The 12790-nt window shown below is 36.1% G+C and overlaps 1 long non-coding RNA gene across 1 annotated transcript; it reads left to right on the top strand.

The window, feature by feature from the left end:
- The first annotated feature begins 7253 nt into the window (after positions 1 to 7253).
- On the top strand, positions 7254 to 12085 carry LOC130577968 (uncharacterized). Its single transcript, XR_008965835.1, has 3 exons — positions 7254 to 7334; positions 9484 to 9586; positions 11888 to 12085. It is a non-coding gene; the product is annotated as an uncharacterized LOC130577968 (long non-coding RNA).
- The last annotated feature ends 705 nt before the right edge of the window (positions 12086 to 12790 follow it).

The following is a 12790-nucleotide window of genomic DNA, read 5'->3' as shown; positions in this document are numbered from 1 at the left end:
TGACAGCTTAAAGAGACCTTTATTACCCAGCCTGTGATTCAAGTCGTTATAACTTGATTAAAGTGGAAGATTGGTATGACAGGTGTACAGCTGTGAAAAGGGCTTGTCCTCGTCCCTGACATGAAAACACAAATATTCAGTAAGGCCGCTTCATTAATGTATACRGGCTGTGTTTGGTAGAAAGACCTATCATGAAGGGGAACTGAAATTACCCCAGCTGAAAATTTGATCCTGCTGTGTGCCTCAAATATTGATGTAGCCTGCTGATGTATGGCTGGTTAACTGTTTTTCCATCCAGCAACTGCATGTGCTTGAGATATGTCACTCGTTTAGTCACGAGGTTGTGGATGCTGCATATGAGCTTTTTGTGCTGCACAGAGAAAAGTCCTAAGGAATAGGAGAAGGAGAATAGGGGAGTTGAAGGTCAATTTCTTTAGTCTTGCAGCAATGTAAATCTTGAGGTGTGTATCTTATTTTTTTTTCCTAATATAAGCTACTTCATGATTGATTCTGTCTTTTTGGCTTCTTAGACACTGAAAATGTAACAATTTTGTTACACAAAGCASACGGAAGCTCTTATATTTTTGTCGAGAATTCAGAGATCAGCAGCTTCTTATTCACCCATGATTCAGATGAGCTAAGTATAGGCTTTAAGCTACTTTTGCTGAAGGCTGCTAGAGATAAGTTCTACTCCATCTTGTGGACTCCAGCAGTATTGGGATGTTCATAAGGGAACAGAACAGCTTAGCTCTGTATGTTGCTATCTTGCAGTTGAATATATGAATATAYSTMTTGACATGASTAAGACTTGATAGTTCTGCCTTTTACTAACCACCCAGTATTAGAGTCAGGGTGGAGAAGGTAGTCTTGGCTAGAASCAGAATTCTAAGCATTAAAATAATGATTTTTTCCAATGCATCTGAAGAMYAGGGCACAAAAGTTTTGTGACTGARAAAATAAGAGTTAACYAAGGCTCRTCTTTACCTCATTATGTTGTTCCCTTAAGATAATGATGCCTCAGACTCCTCTTTACAGCCTCACAATGAGCTATTTTGTAAAATAGGAAGTGAAGCTATCACATAGTTTGTGATCATATTTTCTTATGTTACTATTACAGAAACATTTGATCATCTCATTTCAAGCGTCTGATGAGAAAACTTTATACCGTGTATAATAAATGTGCTAAAACTTTTTCTACATATTATTTAATTTGGCTTMACTTACTACTGGTCAAGTAATTTGATTAAAATTACATAATCAGCCACTGATTGCTTTAAATGCYCTTTGTCTTCACACTTTTTATTTTAAAGCAAGCAAGAAGTCTGGTGACATTGTAAGAGAGCCCTGAGTTAATGAGCTTTGTTTTGTTTACTGAGTACAGTTTCCTRAGGAGTCATTTGGAGCAGCCAAGGAGGGTGAAGTTAATACAGAATACAGCTTTAAGCACATTAAATAAAAAATTGAAAAACTCGCAACCATACGTGATGTAACTTTGGTTTTGGTTCACAGATTTATCAAGGAGGGGCACAATGCATRAATAATAATACTTACTTTTAGTTTTGAGATTGGGTGTGTTTTTATTTCTGTCTTCTGCAGGTGATATTTCACCACTGTTGTGCAAGAATACYTAAAATAGTTAGGGCTCATTGAAAAATTAGTCAGGGGAATAAGTTATATCACACTTACTACTTTTTTGCTTTTCCTAACCCTAGAAGTCAAGGTGCTTCTAAAGAAAAAATACCATTATGAAGCTGAGATAAGAAAAGTTCAGTTCTTTTTTCATGCTGATCTTGCATGGCCTTGTTTGATTTTACCATCCCCCCTCTTCTCTGACTTCTTAYGTGACAGGATAAAAAATCACTTTTAAAACATTTAAAAACTGGTGAATGCAAAATATGGAAAAAAGATTATTTGGGAAGAATTCCTGTTTGAATCAGGAAATTGAACATTTAATACAAAAGTCTGGCTAGCAGAATGGAAGATAATTAATTTTAGAATAGGGGAAACTTGATTCTTATTCAGTACTTAGGCAAGACAGTTTCTTTGGCTAATTCCTCTTTATATCAGATTTATTGTTTTTTTAGGACAATGTTTTAAGAATTTTTTTGCCATTTAACATTTCAAGCTAATMATACACTTTAAATATTTGAAAACAGCAAAATGCCACTGTGTGCTAAAGGGTAAACTTTTGTGATTAGCTGTTATTTATACTTTGCATTCCTAAAACTTTTTCARTCAGCAAAACATAAATTATATTACAAATGATCTAGCTGACTTTTTGACCTTTAAAAGGCTGGTAGGAATAAATACCAAGTAGCTCTAGTTGGGAATAACATAAAAACCCCCAAACCYTGGTGTGTTATGTGCTTGTCAGCATATTATAGAAGTTTTACAATACAAATCAGAGTATTTGTTGAGAAGAATTAAGTGGTTGCTGAGTAGAGCTGCATCCAAAAATCCTGAGCCACCACTTTGTGCAAGCAGGGAAGAAGCTTTGCATGGACCCAGTGCAGCCATCCACATCACCTTGCAGTGGTTGCAGCAGCATCAAATAGTAATAAAAAACCAGTGTCTCACTCCGTATAAGTTTAAATCAGCCAGTTAAGATCAAATACTCACTGGATATATATTGAAGGGCAGTCTGAAGAAAAGTCCAGTATATTTATTGATCTAGTCTGAATTATTGCCCGATTTTTAGAAAACCAAATTCAAATATTTTAATAGGAATATAGTGGACTAGAATGTGGTGTATCAGTTAGAAGGTAAAAACCAAATACACCGATTTCCTTTTAGTTATTTAACATTTGTTGGTCCCGTAAAAAGAGGCAGAGGCAGAACTTCCCAGTAGGTGACACTATGGCACCACTTTATTCTCAGAGCAGTCTCTAACACCCAGCAAACACCACGTTGTGTGGCCGCCTGAGAAAATACCGTGGAGCTCCCAAGAAAAAGGAAAGAGAAAGAAACAATCCGAGATGCTCACCTGAGCGACCCCTGAAGCTGCCCTGTGACAGAGGCTGTGCTAATAGAGACCYCTTGGGGAAAGGAAGGACTTGCTTGGCTCCTTTTACAGCAGCTTCAATTTATGACTGTTGAAAAAGTGTCCAGGAATGCTSTCTAATGGAATAATGGAATCCTACCTGTTCATGAATCAGGGTYATTTACCAGTTCTAGAGTTTCATGTGAGGTTATGAAATTATTAGTATTTTACAAAAGATGTTTTCTGTTAGAAGTGTTACATAACGTTCCAAGRACTTTATGAGTAGGAAGGTTTTGGATAAATGGTATAATTTGGTACAGTCCACAGACAAAATCAGAAATCCCTTTGAATAATTTAACTAGTTTAACTTCATGACCTGTGTGGTTTTGGGTTACATTTTTCATGGTTTATGTATTTCATTGTTTTTTCTTCTTCTTTACTGGTTTTTTTAAAGTTACTAGCTTTACTTTTAAAATTCTACCTACTATTGCATGCAGACAGTTTTGTATCAAACATAATTTTGAAGGTTTTATAAAAGTGCTGTAAATTGACTCGACTGAGGGGCATAGGGTCAAAGGAATTATAAATGTGATTACAGGCTGAATCCTAGTAAGATATGAATTCAGTCTCTTTGAAATGTGCTGACATTTTTGCTGCTTAAYGCAGTTTTCAACTAGCACACATGAGGATACTCATATGTGAACTTAATTAGCTGAAGAAATGGGCTTATATCGYTCTATTAGTGTAACAGAAATTATGCAAATTGCAGAAGAAAATGTTTTTAGTTATTATATCAGCCAATGAAATACATTATATACTCCCTAGACAAATTTTGGAAAACACCTTTATGCTATACAAAGCCACTSTTAGTTATTCTAATCATGTTTCAAAAGCAAATATTGGAAGTTCATAACAATTTAATCCATTGCCCATGTACTCAGGAACATTTAGGTGCTTGCATGCAATTCTGGTGCCACTGTACTCGTGCACTTGAGGGCACAATGTGGCACAAACTGGCACGGGTTTCTCCACAAAGAATTGATGTCTTATGACTGAGTCCCCTCTGTAAGGTGCAGGAAACAAAATGTTGGAAAAGACTGGAAAAGCAACAAGTAGTGTGAGAAGTGCAATTCCAGACTTTTCTGTTGCCTTTGATTTTCTCATTTTCTGATTTCTCTGTGAGTGACACTGCATACTAATTGGTAAGATATTTAGAGAGCTTAAACCAAAARTGAAGTCAATAAATCTTTAGCTAGATTTTTCTTTGTTTTAAATGGAAACAGTATCTTCTCTCTTCTTCCTTTCCTTCCTCAGAGTGCTTTTCCTTGCAGAGCTRTGCCTTAGACTTGGTTTACCACACTTAGGGATAATTCCCAGACCCTTTGATTCAACAGGAATTTTTATRGGGTGAAAAAGGGAAAAAATGAACTAGGTGTTTTATTCACAGAAACAAAGGAAAACCTGAGCTTTTGGTTAATGCAGGTGTGCAGCACAGCTCCACTGTGTCTTTGTTATCAGTTACCCTTACATTACAAGTTAGGTTAATTTGTTTTAAAATTCTTCCATTCTTGATGGAACTTGAGTGAGCAGGTTAGATGTTAACCGTGAGATTGYTTAGTGATCTCTCACCAGAAATACTTTAGAAATGTCTTCACAAATCCATTTGAGGGGAATTAATCATGTAGAAGCATCTCACCTTTGGAAACAGAACTGAAAATCGCAGGGCACTTATCACTCTAGTGATTTAAACTAGTTTAAAGGGCCACTGGAGTGTTGCTGTTCTCGTTTTCCTGCAGCTGTGTGTTCCCATTTCCTTACATAGCACTGCTCCYCATCTGACCTGACAAGCTGGTGGCAGGTGAAAGCAGCAGGAAATGCAGGCTGGGACTCTGTAGCACCCAAGGCGATTTGACTGCTGGCTGCCTTCTTGCCACCATTTGCCTCTGGCCAAACCCTTCCTCAGCTCCCTTGGCCATTGGCTTGATGAGCTATTGCAGTGCACTGAGTTTGCAGAAAACTAATACAACAAAAGTGAGTAGTTTTTCTGCTAACTTAATGCACTGAAATAGCTCACATTTTCAAACTGTGTTGGAAAAATCGTTTCTTATATGGATGTCCTGTTCAACCCCCAGTTTTCTGCCTGTCTTGAGTTCTTCACAGAGACTCCACATGGCAGATTAGCAAAATGGATGATACAGTTACTACTGGGGTGTTTTATCTTAAATATCCTTCTTTTTACAATCATAGGGACTCCTGGCATCATAACAGCATAGGGAAAAAAAAAGACCAGAAATAGAAAGAAGCATCACTGTTTTGGTAAATTGCAAAAGATTCTAGCAATCAATGGATCAGAGACTTTGTGATTAGGAGTTGTATGTGATGCAGCCATCTTTAGCTAAAGAGAGAAAACAAGATGTGGGTGTAGACTGAAGGCTYATATGCCCAATAGCAGAGCCTCCCCAGAAAACCCAAAATTATTATTCTTACAATTTTTTTCCATTTAGATCCTCAGTGTATACTGTTCCTGACTTACACATTAAACTTGAATGCTGATRATATTGTCATGTGGACAGATGTAACTTCCTTCCTCAATTACTGAGAAACGGAGCAACGAAGACACTATGACAAATTTTTCAGCTAGGAAAAAAAATTAAAGGGTCAAATAATGCCAAATGCGTTTGGTGTGCTACAGGTGGCACTATCAGAAGTGCATACCATATCTGTGGTCACCTCACCTGATGCAATACAGATTTCTTTAAACTGTCTCTCATAATCAAGAGAATTTCTTGTTCTACATCCGACCTCYGTCTTTGGGGTGAACCTTAAAAGCACACAAAGATGAAAGTTACAGAACTGTGAAAGAGCCRTAATTTATAACAACTTGGGTGGCAATAAAGATGTGTAATGATGGCTTCAATGAAATAAAGTGGAGATCATTATTCCTTTTAGGTGAAACTTGTTTAAAATTTCTAGCAGTGTGAGAGACCTAATTGAATTGCCACTTTGTGCAAGTGGGGAGGCAAAGACACCTCTGAGATGGCTGTTATGTTAACAGAGAGTGATAATTGGCACCCCACTGTGAAGATACAGTATCTTGCCATCTTTCCTTTTCCTATATGGTCTGTTAATTTCAGAAGATTTTACACCGTGCCCTGMTTGCTGTTGCAAATTGTTTTAGTATTAGAAACTATTAGTATTAGAAACAGAAATAGTATTAGTATTAGTAACTGCATCAAAATTTTCAGGACCTGGATTTGAATACTCTTTTAAAAAGCAAAATGAAACCCCCAAACACTGGTCAGAAAATGGCTCTATTGACTGAAGTGAGGAAGGAGAAATGCAAGGCCCRAATGTAGTAATAAAGGCTGAAGTGAAACAGTTTTGTCGGTTTTTCCAAGAAACATAAAGCGAACATGTTTGGGTTTTAAGTACAATAAGAGCAATAAAAAAATCCCATCATTTTCTGTCAATTATCACTTCAGGCTGTGATCTTGTCAGAAATCATAAGCTCCCAACTCCAGTACTGCCAGGATATGTTGGTATTGATCTCCCTTGAGTCAATGTTTATAATGGTTGAGGGCATGAGGCCACCCAAGGCACTGTGAAGTAATACTGAGGCCCTGCTTTGGTCTTTAACAGTGTCAGGGCTGTCATATGCAGTCTGCAAATACACAAGAAAAAGATCTTTTCTTTCTCTGTGTTATATTGGTGGGTAACCACTATTGTCTTGGAACTTTCACAACTGGCTGACATTTCAGGTGCATCACCAAAAGTTCGGTTATAATGGTTCTTGCCAGTCAGGCATCCCCTCCCAAGACAATTGTTACAATTGTTTTGTTTATAAAAAATTCACCACCAGTTTCAGGTAAAGGAGAAAATCTGGAGGTGCTGCTGAAGAAGATGAGTAAATGGGATTTGAAGGCAATGACATTGGTTGTATTTTAGTTGCAAATTGAAAAGTCATTGAGGAGTTGCATGGTGTCAGAAAAATAGTTGGCTTTGATTTTTGGAGAAAATGTTATGTTTATATATAAGAGAAATACTGCTTGATTAAAAAATTTCACAGTTTACAATTAGGTGATACTGCTTTTTAGTCTTAAGGAGAAGCCTTATGGCTGTGATACTGCAGGGAGATTTAGATCTTTGTTCTATTCCCAGATCTGGGGTTTATTTATGTCCTGACAATTGTATTGTTTATGATTCCAAACTTTGCCTTAGTYTTCTTTCTACAGAATGGTCACAATCTTCCTTAATTTTGTCTGCATAGGCTGCAGGCTGTTTGGAACRGGGACTTCTTATTGTATTACTAAATGCATGTATCATGCCTGGCACAACCAGAACTAATGTAGTTTGGGTAAGCAGATATATATTTAATGCTACTGTTTTTTAAAAAAATATTGTAAAGTGCTGCTGTTGAATTGGAGTGCTTCCAGTTAAAGTTACTTTTATGTCTGGTTGTAGACAAAATGTTTCACAGTGAAAGCTATAAATTTTCATTAACCAAAACCAACTAAATTTGCCACAGGCTCCTAACTTCAGCTCATTATGTATCTTCGAAYGTAAAGTATCTTTCTTATTTGTTATTTGTAGAGGCTGAGCTGCAAATCCATAAGTGCTCGAGRAATTATGCAGATATGATGCAGCCCAGAATGAGAAAGATGGAGGGAGGGAAAGAGCAAAATTTTGTTCTGAACAAACTGGACATGAGAGAAGATTTTGAACTAATTTAGAGGAACCAAGACTACAGGATAAAAGAGAAAAGTTCTATTTTTTTCCTTTTGTGACTGACTTTATATTTTCTCCCCATTGTGCTCATATTTTATAAAATCCAATTAAAGAAAAATCAGTTTTATTCCTAAATCAGTTTTATTCCTAAGACCACTAATGGCCACTATTTTAACATAAATCCAGCTCTGGTTAGTGTAGATACAAAAAATAATGGGACTATGGATCTAGGTGCAAGTTGACTTTTTCTAAATAATTTCTGATACAGATCTCTTTTCTTTTGACCGTGACAYTCTGTAGAGATTCCTAATTAGCCAACTTCTTTTAAAATTCAATTTTAGATCAGAATCAGAGCAGTCAGTTTGATTTCCCAGTGGTGGGGTAGTGAGTGAGCAGCTCCATGGTGCTGAGTTGCCAGCTGGGTTTAAACCGTGACAACTCATTATGTAAAGTTTTACTTCTAGAGCAGCTCTGAGATGCACTGATCAGAGAGTCCAAAGGGAAATACTTGCTTTGTGCCTAAAGAGTATCTGAAATTTATTAAAACCAGGTTTGTGATAGACTGGAGGTGGTGCCTTGAYCTGAACTTTGGACCTTAATTCTCAATTCTGCCCTTTGTATTAGTTTTCCTCCTTTATGTTCCCTAAGTGAGTAGAGGTGATTGTGTCATGATCACATTGCTTTCTTAACTAAAATTTATATTGATTTATAAAGAGGAGCTTCAATGGTGGTGATTAAAGATGTGATTAAAGTTATGATCCCTGCTTTTAGAGAAGGAAACAAATAACCAAATGATTTTAGWTTTTGCTGATCAAAATTCCAATCTCTGCAGTGAATAATTGATATTAGATCTGAATCTCTGTGAAGTAACTTTAATTTATACTCATGAACAGGCCAGAAGCCRCAGGAAGCTGGTAAGAATTTGCTTTGGGAGGTTTCCTTAGGATAGGGACTTTCTCCATTATAATAGTTGTGAAGTTTATTGTTACTTTAATTTAAAATTCCAGAAAGCCTTTATATTTCAGGGCAAATAAAATGTAACATGCATTRTCCTTAGGGACCATAGGAGAAGAGATTGAATTGGGGCTTATAGCCCATCAAAATCTCAGTATTTTTCTGCTTATTTGGTGAGATGAATGTACTCACTAAAAGTCAAATGTGTGGTAGAGAAAGTAAAAAGATGAAAACATGTAATTGGGAGAGGGACCTTTTCTCTCCATGGGAAATTAGATATCACGTCAGTTACAGAGCAGGAACTTCTGTTATTAAATTGAAAATCTAGGTGCAATCCTTTTTATTTTTTAGCAGCTCTCTCCCTCTYGCAATTTAAAGACTTTTTGAATGTTACAATATGTGTTTTTAAAAAACTTGTCAAGTATTAATTTGGAATGTTACTTTTTTTTTTTTTCTCTTTCTAGCGGACCATCAATACGAAAATCTAACCTTCATGAATCATGCAARCTGGCAAAGACATCTTCTGTATCTTCTGCAGTCTAAGAAATYTGTTATATAGGTGGCACTTAGCAATCTATTTTTCTTTAGCAAATCCTTAATTTTTCTGATTTGAGTGATCTTGCTTAGGAATAAAATAGTCAGAATTTGAGCCTTGCCAACAAAAAAAATTAGACATTTCAGGAAATGTCATATTCCCATTTTTTGAATTAGTTCTCCTTCTACTGATTTGACCTATTAATGACCAGTTATGGTCATAGTTAGGACCAGTGTGATTTCCATATCACTTTCTGCACATATTTGACTTTTTCCTTGAACTGTGATAGCTTCCTACCTGCAGTTTGATGAAAATTCAGCTGCTGTGAGAAACATGTGGCACCAACACTGTGATGAYTCAAGAGCTGGCAGGGAGCCCTACACTTTTGCTGAGTAAGTTGTTATTCCTGACTTGGCAATTTAATGGCTTATATTTTTGCTGGAAAAATTCATACTATAGTGTGAGATGTATTGTGGCTTCTTTTTAATTTTCACATTCTCCTGTCTATGACTTTTTCTGTTGTTTTAGTATCAGTCTAAAAGAAGAGTTTAAATGCAGTTTAATGTCTCTTTTTCAGAATCTGAGAATCTTTCATACACCTTTTTCTCTGAGTTATTTCTGACTAATACATTGAATTGTAAAGGACAAAAGAAAGAACTTGATGTTATGTTTTTTTTTTTGATGATGATAATAGAAAGTATCATGAAATAGGACCTTTGCCTTGATAGAAGTTGCAATTTTTGCTGGACTGAACTTGTGTCTCAAAATTCCCAGACCTTTCAGTCTTAAAAATAGCAAATTTTTTTGGTACGACTTGTAAAAACAGTGCATTGTACAATAGAAAATAAAAACCAGATTTCACAAGGTTTTACATTTTTCTTTACACAGATACACTCAGTTTTTATCTTAAGCTTGAASTATTGTTACAAGTCATGGGATTAATTTATAACGACCTCAGTCTGCTGCTACCTCTGCATTTGCAAAAGACACTTAGGAAACTCAACCTGGGAAACCTTCTTTTAATATAGTTCTGAGTATACAGTTCATTACTGTCACTAAGACTCTCAGATTTAGTTTGACTTAAATGTCAGAAGATATTATTCAGGTGTGAAAGACACCAAAGATCACATCTAACTGGTATATTGAATCTTAATTAGCAGGGAGACCATAKAAAACTCAGAAGCTTCTATGAACTAAGAAAACAACCCTGACATTCTCTGCTCAGCTCTGGATATTTGTTACTGACTTTGATCTGCAGTGAAAATCTCCAWAGACYCAGGATTCTGGCTTGCTTAAAAATYRGGTTTATTTTCAAAYKTYGCTGTTAAGTCATTATTACCAAATAACTGAAGGAACTAGAACCTCATAAAAAGCATTTTATTCCCCATTACAAGAGTTAGAATTCAGGCAACAACACTGCATAAAGCAAAGCCTTTTTCTTCTCTGCAGATCAGTTCACTTAGTGTTAAAGATATTCTATGCATTGACACTATGTCCTGTTTGGATTTTATAATGATCAGCAGGTTTTGTGAAGGTCCCATTATGTTTAGAAAATATCACAATATTTAAAAAAGATGTAATGACCAAATAGTTGTGAAATGGCCTAGTGCATTATCCTTTGCTTGGGATAAGACCAGGTGCACATCATAGTTAGTGGACTCATCTGGCAAGTAGGGGAAAAAAAAGTGCAATTTTTTCTTCTAGATTTTCTTCTTTGATATTTGTTCTCAGCAGGATTATTTCTAATTAAATTGTTCTTTTTCCCAGTCTCAGAAGGGACACATACAGTGAGTGAACAAGCMGACTTTGTAGCTCATGCTTCTGAACTGCAGCTAATAAAGTGCACTGACACTGTAGTCAAATTTGCATTTTTAAGAAGCCCATTGTCACGACTAATTACATAATTTCCCTTTTTTATGTGAGAATGTTGTGGGAGTAATCTGTGAAAGAGTTTGCTTTTACTATGGCTAAGTTTATGAATTTACAGTATGATCTTGAAAAATATTTCAGGTGCTCAGAAGCCTGAGGTGAGTTTAGCTTTTATTTGAGAGGGCCACATCAAATATTTTCTCATACTTCTCTTGTAATTTTATTGGTATCATATCACCTGTATTATAAAAAATTATTGGGATATCAGAATCTATTTCTTTTTTTTTCCTGACGTTTCCTGAAATGTCATGTCAAAGAAGTTGGAAAATATAGTTGTGTTTGTATTTAAACACAAGCAAAGCAACTCTAAGCCTATTTTCTCATTTGTACATTGAATAAGTAAAAACCATTCCTGGTATTTTCTGGGCAAGATATCTACCAAAACCAATGAACACATACACAGTTTTGCATGAAGTGCTGCAAAAGTAAATGCACCAGGGAACCTTTCTGTATATTTATGTAAAGCCCCTGTTGCTATGAATTCTGTGGAAATGATGTGTGAGGACAAATGTGATCAACACTTAGATACTGAAGGTGATGCTTGGAGAGGATAAGATTAACATCCCATTGCGAAGCTGGGTAGGAAACCTTTTGGTAGGAAACCCTGATTGCTTTGTGTTACTGAAGGGTGTGTTTATCACGACGYTGTGAGCAGGTTTCAGTCAGTGCTCAACTGGTAATTTTTATACAGAATGGAGCTGATGCAAACTTGTAGTTTTCAGTCTGTAAAACATTCTGAATCCCGTATTTTGTTTTCATCTCAGGATACGAGGCAATGCACTTTCCAAAACAAGGTCTCAATGCGGTTTMGTTTAAACATTGCTGACAAAAATAGTCTGTGATCGCCCAATAATTTTTCCTATGGCTGCTTTGCTGCGTAAAACTTCATTCGGGTGTATTCTGGGAAACTTCAGGTTTGTAACTATGTGTCCCTCTRTCCTTTGGGAAACAAAGTGATACCATTGTCACAAAACATACAGGACACTATGAACACTGTTAGTTTTACTTCTAAGTTTTAGTAACAAGGTTGTAAATTTTACCTTTTACTTTGGATTATTTGTTTTTCCACATTTTGGATTGCAGACTCCATTTAATGGCCAAATTCCTTTATTTTCATTGACATTTTTTCAATGTTTTCATGAAAACCATGTTGGGGTGTAAAGCTTGSATCATGACCTCACTCTGATGGGTCTGTTCTAAAACAGAAAGAAAAGAGATCTTGCCCAGAACTCACCATCTCTGTGAAGTTGTTCTGTGGGTCTGTTTGCAGAGAATGGTCAGTCACACTGGTMATGTTAGATCTTACCTGGGTTTATAGGTGATCTGTGCTGTCTGAGCAAGCCTTTCTGCAAAACCTGCTGGAAACCTACTACCCCACTATCTCTGTTATATGGTCAGGTGCAGCTCTCCAGTGACATCTATGTGTTTTTTAACCCAGGCTTCACATACTTATACAGATGAAAATGATTTAGTATATTTTTTTAAATAAAAGAATTATTTTCTTAAGTGCTTTCTGTATAATTRGATAATGTGACCTATATAATTGGATAATGGTGTAATTGATTATCTTCTGCTTCTCATTGATAAATATGAGGGTCAAGGAAATAGTATTTGTTCGTCTGGTGTGCAGGAAATGTGATTTGACACTTTTAGGTCCTTCTAAGTAA

This window comes from Malurus melanocephalus, unplaced genomic scaffold, assembly GCF_030028575.1.
Source record: "Malurus melanocephalus ecotype Western Australia unplaced genomic scaffold, MMel_1.1 scaffold_205, whole genome shotgun sequence".
NCBI classification, from domain to species: domain Eukaryota; kingdom Metazoa; phylum Chordata; class Aves; order Passeriformes; family Maluridae; genus Malurus; species Malurus melanocephalus.
This window is presented reverse-complemented; position numbering and strand designations above follow the sequence as displayed.